Raw genomic sequence first — 12,710 nt, 5'->3', positions numbered from 1 at the left:
ACAATTCTAGTTTCTCTGGAATATTCAGTCCTCTTTCATTCTGCAAAAACTGCAAATCTCCATCCCACACACTCACCCTCCATTCTCACACTGCTGTATCTAATATTCACCCTCACAATTCTCCTGAAAGTCATTCTGCAGCTATGATAGCATAGTGGTTAGCACAGTTGCTTCACAGCTCCAGGGTCCCAGGTTCGATTCCTGGCTTGGGTCACTGTCTATGCGGAGTCTGCACGTTCTTCCCGTGTCTGCGTCGGTTTCCTCCAGGAGCTCCGGTTTCCTACCACAGTCCAAAGAAGTGCAGGTTAGGTGGATTGGCCATGTTAAATTGGCCTTAGTGTTCAAAAAGGTTCGGTGGGGTTACTGGGTTACAGGGAGGGTGGAGGTGTGGGCTTGGGTAGGGTGCTCTTTCTAAGGACTGGTGCAGACTCGATGGGCTGAATGGCCTCCTTCTGCACTGTAAATTCTATGATTCTATGATCTGTCTCCATTACTGGACTAAAATTTTGGGTAATGTACAGAACTGTATGATTTGATTAGATATTTAGAGATGTTTGTGTGGTGGTGGTGGGGGGGACGTGGCGGTGGTGGGGGGGCGGTGGAGGGGGTGGTGGGGGGGAGGGGGGGTTTAAGACTGCATGGGGTTGCTTCAAGGAAGAACTTTATTTTGGAGGAAGAGCTCTCGAACCTCCTGCCTCTGAAGTTGGTGGTAGCAGAGATGATTAAGAATTTTAAAATGAAATTAAATGGGTACATGAAGGAAATAAACTTTCAGGGGAACAGGGACTGGTTGTTTAGCTGTACAGAGTCGGAATGGACAAGCTATTAAATTGATTTGTTCTGTGCCATAATGGCTCTATGTCTGGAAATATGTACGTAGCTTTAGTATTATATTATAAGACTAGAAATATTAGTTAATATACCTTATTACAGAACCAAAAATAATACATCTAATCTGTACCATATAACACTGGGCATATCTCACCCATATTAACTTACTGTCCCCTTAAATGTCAGCCATCTCCAGGGAAATCCAGCCCCTTATCTGTGAACATTAGGAAAGAGACCATCCTTTTAGCCAGACAAATAAATGTGGGGCTGATTTAGCACAGGGCTAAATCACTGGCTTTGAAAGCAGACCAAGGCAGGCCAGCTGCACGGTTCAATTCCTGTACCAGCCTCCCTGAACAGGTGCTGGAATGTGGCGACATTACAGTAACTTCATTTGAAGCCTACTTGTGACAATAAGCGATTTCCATTTCATTTTTTCATGTGTCAAGCTGAGGGACCAAAGGATGTCAATGTCTTTAAGAGAGAGAGAGAGAGACCTGGGCCAAGCTTTCCAGAGTCTGCACCCTCCTTGGATTCACTTCCATTCCCTTCAGTTGAGGTCAGAATGAGACAATAAATGGAAAGGGAAGAAAATAAAGTGTTTTACTCACAGAGGTTGAAAACAAGAGGAAGGTTTAGTCTGTGTGAAGCTCAATTATCACTCACACAAAGCCCGCGCTCTGATTGGCTGAAGAACCAGAGTACCTCCCATTCTCAAACTTTTTTTATTGGTCAACATCTCAGCAGTGAGGTCAGGGGGCGGGCTCTTTCCCGCATGTGCTCATCTCCCCCCCCCCCCCCCCCCCGTCAACCCCCACCGATGGACTTGCGCAGTCCCGGGCCTCCCGCCCGCGCGGCGGATAGAGCGGTTTCACCAGCGCGGGGGAGCCTGGGAGCTACGGACGCCATTACTCATCCGGGAACCAGTCACCAAACCATGGGATTGGGATGAAAAGTTGGGTGGGGAGCTCACTCACCCCACCCTGACACAAAGTACATGTCGGCAGTCACTGGATTTGATTGTGACGCCCCCCCCCCCCCCCCCCCCAGCAAATTTTTTTTTAAACTTCAGGTGGAAACATTTAGGCACTGGGTGACAGTGGGGAGAGCAATAGGTGAGAGTGAAACTGAACCCCAGAGTCAGCACCTTCAGGGAAGGAGAATTGGGGGAAAGCAGCAGGAGGAATGCAAGAGGGAGGATTGCGAGTGCGAGTGCACACCAATGCGAAGGCAAATGTACACCGAACGTGAGGGCACACTGAGAACGAAGCCATACCGGGCACGAGCGCACATCGAGCGCAAAGCCATACTGAGGGCGAGTACACACTGATTGTGGCAGACCAACATCATGCCGAGTGCGAGGGACACCGAATGTGAGGGCCCTGTTCACTATGTATTTGTTTATTCTGTAATTGGTTTCCTCATGTCACTGTGATGCTCCAGTTATCCATTTGCACAACTACACTGTCGTGTATTGTAGTGTATTGAAGCCTGTAGAATGGCACGGTGCTGTCTCTTGGTGATTTACGGTTATTGTGGTATGCGGACTGTTCATGGACCAGGTTTCGTCTGTTTCTTTGCAATGGTGAAATGACAGTGATTTTGCGGTATTTTACCTATTTACTGTTTTTTGTTGGTGTTTTGTATTTTGTTTTTATGTATACGGAAGAATTATTGAACAGTTCAAGATGTAAAACTTGTCTGCAGGTTGTGTTTCTCTGAGTTTCTGTTGTTTTGGCTGTAACTCTGTTTCCAGACCTGGTATTTTGTATGGTGACTGCCTTTTTCTAACTTTGCAGCCAGAACTTATCCAAGGTTGTACATTCCTGCTACCGGTTTGATGAAGGGCAGCAGTAGCCTGTTGGAAGGGGTGGATTTTGGTTGGCATGCTGCTGGGCTGAAGGTGGAGGAGAGCTCAATCTTGCAGTCTTTGAACTAGACGGGGTCGGGAGACCAGGTTTTGGTACTGTGGGAGAGGCCAGGCAGGGGCCCAATTGACTGTGTAATTCAGAGGTCTTATCAGGGTATCTCATAACCTACTGGTGACTCCTGTGTTTGTTTGTTTTTAATATATTTTATTACAAACATGGATCAATGCAGGTTACAGCAATTAAACACCCCGGGAAACATACTTCCCAGCAATCAACTATACAATGTGTACAGATTTCCCCCCATTTTCACCCCCACCCCCCCCCCCTCCACGACAAACAGCCCCTCACACATAGTCACAAACATCCCCCACCTTTCCTCAAAGCCCGCTGAAGAGCCCCTTAACTCATACTTTATATTTTCTAACCACAGGAAGTCATACGGGTCACACAACCAAGCCGCCATCCCCAATGGCCATGCCGACCACCACTTCAGCAAAATGTGCTGCTGTTCAATCAGAGAGGTGAACGCCACAACATCGACTTTCCACCTCTGCATGAAACCCAAAATATTGCCACCAAAGGGTCCCGGTCCACCTCCTCCTCCACAATCTTGGCTAAGAAAGCGAACTCTCCTGCCCAGAATCTTCCCAATTTTTTGCAACCCCAAAACATGTACACGTAATTCGTTGGCCCCCACCCACACCTCTCACACTGACCTGGAAGAAGCCACGCATTCTCGCCTGAGTCATATGCACCCTGTGCACCACCTTAAACTGTTCAGGCTCAACCTTGCACAAGAGGGGGTCCCGTTTATCCTACGCAGTGCCTCATTCCATTCTCCCCAATTGATCTCCCCTCCCAACTCTGCTTCCCATTTCTCCTTGATCTTCACCACCCACTCACTTCTCTGCTCCCCCAGCCACTTGTATATATATCCCAAATTCTTCCCTCCCCTTCCGCATCCTGAAGCAACAGCCACTCCAGCAGGGTGACCTGTGTTTGTGGCTGCTCCTTGTTTGGGGGAAATGCAGGGTGCTGATGTTTTTCTTTTGAACTGATGTTAGTCTCTGTGTAACTGGTGAGGAATTGTATGTTTGCTATCATCTTATTGTTTTTTCCCCAGCAGCTGTGTGCTTACCAAATGTGGCCCCTCATGCTTGTTGCCTGGGGGTGTGGTCAGCTCGCAGTGCTGGGGACCTCCCTCCAGGCCCTCGCCACGGCAGCACTCCCATCCCCACCCAAAAAACACTCCAGCAGCCCAGTGGTGACAGCCACCCTCCAATCCTGGAACCAACTGCGGCAGCAATTTGGCCTGAACAAAATGTCGGACAAGGCTCCCATCTGCAACAACCATAGGTTCAAACCAGCACTGACTGACGCCACCTTCAAAAGGTGGAGACAGGACGGGGGGACACTGACAGTCAGGGACCTATACACGGACGACAGGATCGCAACACTGGACGAACTGACAGAGAAATTTCAGCTAGCTGGGGGGAACGAGCTACGGTACCTGCAGCTCAAAAACTTCCTACGAAAGGAGACAAGGACGTACCCACAACCGCCACGACAGACACTACTGGAAGACCTACTGGACGCAAGTATCCTAGAGAAAGGGAACTGTAGTGACATGTATGGCCGACTGGTAGATAGGGACGACACCGTACTGGACGCAACAAGAAGGAAATGGGAGGACGACCTGGGGATGGAGATAGGGTGGGGACTCTGGAGCGAAGCACTGCATAGGGTCAACTCCACCTCCATGTGCGCAAGGCTCAGCCTGACGCAACTAAAAGTGGTACATAGAGCCCACTTAATGAGAAACCGTATGAGTAGGTTCTTCCCGGAGGTGGAGGACAGATGTGAGCGGTGCCAAAGAGGCCCGGCCAACCACGCCCACATGTTCTGGTCTTGCCCCAGACTTGTGGAGTACTGGACAGCCTTCTTCGAGGGTGGTGCCATGCCCGATAGTGGCGGTCTTCGGGGTTTCAGACCAGCCAGATCTATTCCTGGGGAGGAGGGCGGACGCCCTTGCCTTTGCCTCCCTGATCGCCCGCCGTAGAATCCTGTTTGGCTGGCGGTCAGCAGCACCGCCCAGAGCTGCAGACTGGCTGTCCGACCTCTCGGATTCTCTCCAAATGGAGAAAATCAAATTCGCCATCCGAGGGTCGGACGACGGCTTTCACAGAACGTGGGAGCCATTCATGCAATTGTTCCGGGACCTGTTTGTGGCCAACGTACAAGAGGAAGAATAGTCGGGGGAAGGTAGCCGGCGGGGAGGGGGGGGGGGCTACGGGCTCGTTACGGGGGTTTGATGGCTAGCTAAGGCCCAAAACCAAACTAAATAAATGCTAATAAACATGTTGGGGAATGTAAAATATGTATGCCGGCAAAGAGGGGGAGGCCACAGTTATTACTACGAAGATGCTCACCTGTAAATATATATGTTAATTTTTGCGTGTTTTTTTTTCTCTCTCTAACAATTTGTAATTTGTTCAATATAAAACATGAAAACTGAATAAAAAACATTTATAAAAAAAAAACGTAATTGCGAAAACCAATGTATTTAACAATTGAAATGAGTTATTACTAATTACTGATCAGTGTCCGCCGGATGTTGCGTTGCACGTTTCACAGGAGCCACAACGAGAAGGTTGGTGGGTTTTGTAAATTGCAAGTGACACATGAGCAGCTTGTTGGGCAGTTTCGTCTCACTGTCGATTTCATGTTCCAGGTAACAGCAATCGGTGTTGTGACTGGCTGACGATGTCACTTGTATTCATTCTGAACATGTAATTTTGTATATTTCGAATGAAAACATGGACATGAAAATTAAAGGTGAATGATATACTGTCAGGTGGTTTAACTTTTGCTTGTCAGTTTCCCTGGTGGTCTAGTGGTTAGGATTTGGTGTTTTCACCGCTACGGCCCGGGTTCGATTCCTGGTCAGGGAACGATGAATTATTGTTTTCCACCAAACTGTTCAACGAAGCTGAATCACAGTTTCACAGAAAAGAGCTCTGCCAGAATCAGTTAAGTGACATTTGTCATTTCACATCAGAGCTGGAATAGTTACAAGTGCAGCAGGTCAACAATAAACACAGAGGCAGGAAGAAATAGACAGTGATTGGCTGCAAAGTGAGAGCGATTATGAAGCAGTGAAAATCTGGCTGGTGTTGGGCCAGCTTTTGTTGCTCACCCAGACAAAATTATCTCCCAGATCTGGTTCCAAATCTTGGGTGTGATGACAAGAAAATTTCAAACTGAAATTATTCAGTCCATTGAGGTCACGGGAGCTGAATACAACAGAAGAAGCTCAAAGGTAGTGCCACTCACTAAGGGATTGTGGAAATGTTGCTCGGAGGTTAAGTGAGCTGGATATAATCTACCTGCATGTTTCTGAGCCTGTGCTCAGTGTATTGTGAGGTTTGCCCCTGGTTAGAGTGTCCCCGGAATGGGCAGTAACCCGCTGATTGAAGCTGCAGTCTCCGCGTTCTGCTGGCAGCGGGTGAATGGAGAGTTTAGGTAAAATCCTGCTGCTTGCCCCTCTCTCACCCACTGTGGAGCCGGGCAAGAAATAATCTCATTCAAAACTTGTGGAAGTGTAAATGTCACAAGGCTGTGAGATGTCGTATTGTGCTAATGTTTAACGACAAATCGTAACGCGAAAGCTTTGCCTTGTATTTAACGATGAGTACGTTTTAATGTTCTGCCCAGTATGAAACAGGGGAGTTTGTGTATGTTCAGCAAACGTGATAGTTTCACTTCGGAAAAAGATCAACAAAAATTGGAAACTATTCAAATTTTGATCAAAACGTAATTGCGAAAAACAATGTTTTTAACAATTGAAATGAGTTATTACTAATTACTGAAGAATGTCCGCCGGATGTTGCGTTGTAAGTTTCACAGCAGCCGCTGTCCTGATTCATAATTGGGTTAGGAAGGGACTGGGGAAAAATGCCTGGATCCACATCCATCATTGTTAGGCCTTGAAGTAAAATGAAAAGTAACCTTTTTTGTTGCCAAGCCCTAGGTTACAGTTCCACCCAGCCTGTAGGATGAAGTACCTACTTATCACCATAGTCCTGCTGGGACTCTTGGAGACAAATGGGGAGGCCAAGCAAAGAACCTGTGAGGCAGCGGAAAATGAGTCCATCACATGTGTCGGGAGGACACTTTACGCTGCATCAACAACGACCCTGAGGGAGGAGGATCCTGGAATGTGACCCCGGTGGACGGATGTTCGGCCCACGTGCGACGACCGCACCAAACCTTGCTCCTTGATTGAAGAACTGAAGGAGGATTGCCCTGCCATAGGATTGGATGTAGTTGGAACTATAATTGCAAAAACAGACATAAAACTTTACCGCCAGGACAAAAGTATAAGGGAGAGATGTGTAAGTGAAGAACAACCCTTATAGGCAGGAAAGTGCATGGGATCAAACATCAACCCTTCAAAGGACAAGGCGTAACGTAAATGAAAGCAGAAAAGGGAATTACATGTAAACACGTATCTGGGCGGATCATGGGGGTCTTACCTGGTGCATGGATTAATGATCCTGGGAATGGTAATACTTATAATAATCATACTTAGCCTCCTAATGAAATGCTTGTGTAAAAGTGTCAGTGCAGCAGTAATTCCCCAACAGTTAATACAGCAACATGAAGTGAACCTAATGGATGAGAAAGAAGATGCAGAGGAACGTAGGAAAATGGTAGAAGTGCAGATAGAATGGGAAAGACTGAGGCAAGTGGCTATGGATTAGAAGTTATCATGAAATGATAAAAGGGGGGAATGAGAGTTTGTCATGTCAAGTTAAAATCAGAGCTTAATGGGAAATGGCATGTCAAGTTAAAATCAGAGCTTGATGGGAAATGGAATGTCAAGTTTGTGACTGTAATATGTGTACGTGCATTGTGAGATGAATTGCTTCTGTGTTCGGCCTTATCACGATTATGGCTCTCTGTGGGAATCTGTGATCAGTGTGTGGGAACCTGTAAACTGTCTGTGGGAACGAAATGCAACTGTGGGATGGGATACTCCTTCCTTGATAAAGAATTGCTATGAGATGCAACTAATGAGCTAACTGTGTCGCTAATGATTGAAAGACATAATTATATGAAGGAGGGGTTTGAGGGGTTGTACAAGTATATAGTTAACTGTAACAAAAAGAAACCTGCCTTCACTTGCTCTAACTCTGAAGTTATACTTGGGTAGCCCCGCGGTAAATAGAAGATTCGGAATGAGGAAGCTTTGCCTCATAGTTACAGATGAGTACGTTTTAACGTTCTCCCAGTCTGTGTATGTTCAGCAAGCGTGGTAGTTTCACTTCGGAAAAAGATCAACAAAAATTGGGAACTATTCAAATTTCGATCAAAACGTAATTGCGAATAACAATGTTTTTAACAATTGAAATTAGTTCTTACTAATTACTGATAATGTCCGCCGGATGTTGCGTTGTAAGTTTCACAGGAGCCACAGTGAGAAGGTTGGTGGGTTTTGTAAGTTGGAAGTGACACATGAGCAGCTTGTTGGGCTGTTTCGTCTCACTGTCGATTTCATGTTCGAGCAAACGACAATCGGTGTTGTGATTTGCTGAAGATGTCACTTGTGTTCATTCTAAACATGTAATTTCATATATTTCTAATGAAACTCGGACATGAACATAATAGGTGAATGATATAGTGTCAGGCGGTTTAACTTTTGCTCGTCAGTTTCCCTGGTGGTCTAGTGGTTAGGATTTGGCGCTTTCACCGCCACGGCCCGGGTTCGATTCCCGGTCAGGGAATGATGAATTATTGTTGACCACCAAACTGTTCAACGAAGCTGTATTGCAGTTTCACAGAAAAGAGCTCTGCTAGAATCAGTTAAGTGACATTTGTAGTTTCACGTGAGAGCTGGAAAAATTACAAGTGCAGCAGGTCTACAATAAACACAGAGGTCGGAACAAATGGACAGTGATTGGCTGCAAAGGAAGAGAGATGGTGAAGCAGTGAATATCTGGCTGGTGTTGAGCCAGCTTTTATTGCCCACACAGACAAAATTATCTCCCAGATCTGGTTCCAAATCTTGGGCGTGATGACAAGAAAACTTCTAACTGAAATTATTCATTGTGGTCACAGGAGCTGAATAAAACAGAAGAAGCTCAAAGGCAGTGCCACTGGCTGAGGAAATGTGGAAATGTTGCTGGGAGGTTAAGTGAGCTGGATATAATCTACCTGCATGTTTCTGAGCCTGAGCTCAGTGTATTAGGAGGTTTGCCCCTGGTTAGAGTGTCCCCGGGATGGGCAGTAACCCGACGATTGAAGCTGCAGTCTCTGTGTTCTGCTGGAAGCGGGTGAATGGAGAGTTTGGGTAAAATCCTGCTGCTTGCCCCTCTCTCACCACTGTGGAGCCTGGCAAGAAATAATCTCAATCAAAACTTGTGGAAGTGTAAATGTCACAAGGGTCTGAGATGACATATTGTGCTAATGTTTAACAACAAATCGGAACGATAAAGCTTTGCCTCATATTTAACGATGAGTATGTTTTAATGTTCTGCCCAGTATGAAACAGGGGAGTTTGTGTATGTTCAGCAAACGTGATAGTTTCACTTCGGGAAAAGATCAACAAAAATTGGGAACTATTCAAATTTTGATCAAAACGTAATTGCGAAAAACAATGTATTTAACAATTGAAATGAGTTCTTACTAATTTCTGATAATGTCCGCCGGATGTTGCGTTGTAAGTTTCACAGGAGCCACAGTGAGAAGGTTGGTGGGTTTTGTAAGTTGGAAGTGACACATGAGCAGCTTGTTGGGCTGTTTCGTCTCACTGTCGATTTCATGTTCCTGCAAACAGCAATCGATGTTGTGATTGGCTGAAGATGTCACTTGTGTTCATTCTAAACATGTAATTTTGTATATCTCTAATGAAAAATCGGACATGAAAATAAAAGGTGTATGATATACTGTCAGGTGGTTTAAATATTCTTCATCGGTTTCCCTGGTGGTCTAGTGGTTAGGATTCGGCACTCTCACTGCTGTGGCCTTGGTTCGATTCCCAATCAGGGAGTGATGAATTATTGTTGCCCACCAAACTGTTCAACGAAGCTGAATCACAGTTTTACAGAAAAGTGCTCTGCCGGAAAGAGTTAAGTGACATTTGTCATTTCACGTCAGAGCTGGAAACGTTACAAGTGCAGCAGGTCAACAATAAACACAGAGGCAGGACGAAATGGACGGTGATTGGCTGCAAACGAAGAGAGATTATGAAGCAGCAGAATTATGGCTTGTGTTGAGCCAGCTTTTATTGCTCACACAGACAAAATTATCTCCCAGATCTGGTTCCTAATCTTGGGTGTGATGACAAGAAAACTTCAAACTGAAATTATTCCGTCCATTGAGGTCACAGGAGCTGAATAAAACAGAAGAAGCTCAAAGGCAGTGCCACTCACTGAGGAATTGTGGAAATGTTGCTGGGAGGTTAGTGAGCTGGATATAATCTACCTGCATGTTTCTGAGCCTGAGCTCGGTGGATTAGGAGGTTTGCCCCTGGTTAGAGTGTCCCCGGGATGGGCAGTAACCCGACGATTGAAGCTGCAGTCTCCGCGTTCTGCTGGAAGCGGGTGAATGGAGAGTTTGGGTAAAATCCTGCTGCTTGCCCCTCTCTCACCACTGTGGAGCCTGGCAAGAAATAATCTCATTCAAAACTTGTGGAAGTGTAAATGTCACAAGGCTGTGAGATGACGTATTGTGCTAATGTTTAACAACAAATCGGAACGAGAAATCTTTGCCTCATAGTTACAGATGAGTACGTTTTAATGTTCTGCCCAGTATGAAACAGGGGAGCTTGTGTATGTTCAGCAAACGTGATAGTTTCACTTCGGAAAAAGATCAACAAAAATTGGGAACTATTCAAATTTTGATCAAAACGTAATTGCGAAAAACAATGTTTTTAACAATTGAAATGAGTTATTACTAATTACTGATAATGTCCGCCGGATGTTGCGTTGTAAGTTTCACAGGAGCCACAGTGAGAAGGTTGGTGGGTTTTGTAAGTTGGAAGTGACACATGAGCAGCTTGTTGGGCTGTTTCGTCTCACTGTCGATTCCATGTTCCTGCAAACAGCAATCGATGTTGTGATTGGCTGAAGATGTCACTCGTGTTCATTCTAAACATGTAATTTTGTATATTTCTAATGAAACTCGGACATGAACATAATAGGTGAATGATATAGTGTCAGGCGGTTTAACTTTTGCTCGTCAGTTTCCCTGGTGGTCTAGTGGTTAGGATTTGGCACTTTCACCTGCCACGGCCCTGGGTTCGATTCCCGGTCAGGGAATGATGAATTATTGTTGACCACCAAACTGTTCAACGAAGCTGTATCGCAGTTTCACAGAAAAGAGCTCTGCTAGAATCAGTTAAGTGACATTTGTAGTTTCACGTGAGAGCTGGAAAAATTACAAGTGCAGCAGGTCAACAATAAACACAGAGGTAGGAACAAATGGACAGTGATTGGCTGCAAAGGAAGAGAGATGGTGAAGCAGCGGAAAACTGGGTGGTGTTGAGTCAGCTTTTATTGCCCACACAGACAAAATTATCTCCCAGATCTGGTTCCAAGTCTTGGGTTTGATGACAAGAAAACTTCTAACTGAAATTATTCAGTCCATTGAGGTCACAGGAGCTGAATAAAACAGAAGAAGCTCAAAAGGTAGTGCCACTGGCTGAGGAAATGTGGAAATGTTGCTGGGAGGTTAAGTGAGCTGGATATAATCTACCTGCATGTTTCTGAGCCTGAGCTCAGTGTATTAGGAGGTTTGCCCCTGGTTAGAGTGTCCCCGGAATGGGCAGTAACCCGACGATTGAAGCTGCAGTCTCTGTGTTCTGCTGGAAGCGGGTGAATGGAGAGTTTGGGTAAAATCCTGCTGCTTGCCCCTCTCTCACCCACTGTGGAGCCTGGCAAGAAATAATCTCAATCAAAACTTGTGGAAGTGTAAATGTCACAAGGCTCTGAGATGACATATTGTGCTAATGTTTAACAACAAATCGGAACGATAAAGCTTTGCCTCATATTTAACGATGAGTATGTTTTAATGTTCTGCCCAGTATGAAACAGGGTAGTTTGTGTATGTTCAGCAAACGTGATAGTTTCACTTCGGGAAAAGATCAACAAAAATTGGGAACTATTCAAATTTTGATCAAAACGTAATTGCGAAAAACAATGTATTTAACAATTGAAATGAGTTCTTACTAATTTCTGATAATGTCCGCCGGATGTTGCGTTGTAAGTTTCACAGGAGCCACAGTGAGAAGGTTGGTGGGTTTTGTAAGTTGGAAGTGACACATGAGCAGCTTGTTGGGCTGTTTCGTCTCACTGTCGATTTCATGTTCCTGCAAACAGCAATCGATGTTGTGATTGGCTGAAGATGTCACTTGTGTTCATTCTAAACATGTAATTTTGTATATCTCTAATGAAAAATCGGACATGAAAATAAAAGGTGTATGATATACTGTCAGGCGGTTTAAATATTCTTCATCGGTTTCCCTGGTGGTCTAGTGGTTAGGATTCGGCACTCTCACTGCCGCGGCCTGGGTTCGATTCCCAGTCAGGGAATGATGAATTATTGTTGCCCACCAAACCGTTCAACGAAGCTGAATCACAGTTTTACAGAAAAGTGCTCTGCCGGAAAGAGTTAAGTGACATTTGTCATTCACGTCAGAGCTGGAAACGTTACAAGTGCAGCAGGTCAACAATAAACACAGAGGCAGGACGAAATGGACGGTGATTGGCTGCAAACGAAGAGAGATTATGAAGCAGCAGAATTATGGCTGGTGTTGAGCCAGCTTTTATTGCTCACCCAGACAAAATTATCTCCCAGATCTGGTTCCTAATCTTGGGTGTGATGACAAGAAAACTTCTAACTGAAATTATTCATTGAGGTCACAGGAGCTGAATGAAACAGAAGAAGCTCAAAGGCAGTGCCACTCACTGAGGAATTGTGGAAATGTTGCTGGGAGGTTAGTGAGCT

At 45.4% G+C, this 12,710-nt stretch overlaps 1 protein-coding gene and 4 non-coding genes across 6 annotated transcripts in view; 4 read left to right on the top strand and 1 right to left on the bottom strand.

The window, feature by feature from the left end:
- LOC119951358 (zinc finger protein 229-like) overlaps positions 1-12,710 on the bottom strand; it is a 394,086-nt gene that overhangs the window by 355,053 nt on the left and 26,323 nt on the right. The window lies entirely within an intron of this gene.
- trnae-uuc lies at positions 5,582-5,653 on the top strand. Its single transcript has one exon. It is a non-coding gene; the product is annotated as a tRNA-Glu (tRNA).
- trnae-uuc lies at positions 8,417-8,488 on the top strand. Its single transcript has one exon. It is a non-coding gene; the product is annotated as a tRNA-Glu (tRNA).
- trnae-uuc lies at positions 10,950-11,023 on the top strand. Its single transcript has one exon. It is a non-coding gene; the product is annotated as a tRNA-Glu (tRNA).
- Positions 12,224-12,295, top strand: trnae-cuc. Its single transcript has one exon. It is a non-coding gene; the product is annotated as a tRNA-Glu (tRNA).

Source organism: Scyliorhinus canicula, chromosome 17 (genome assembly GCF_902713615.1).
Source record: "Scyliorhinus canicula chromosome 17, sScyCan1.1, whole genome shotgun sequence".
Taxonomy (NCBI): domain Eukaryota; kingdom Metazoa; phylum Chordata; class Chondrichthyes; order Carcharhiniformes; family Scyliorhinidae; genus Scyliorhinus; species Scyliorhinus canicula.
The sequence above is the reverse complement of the archived record's forward strand: the minus strand, read 5'-3'. Positions and strand labels throughout refer to the sequence as shown.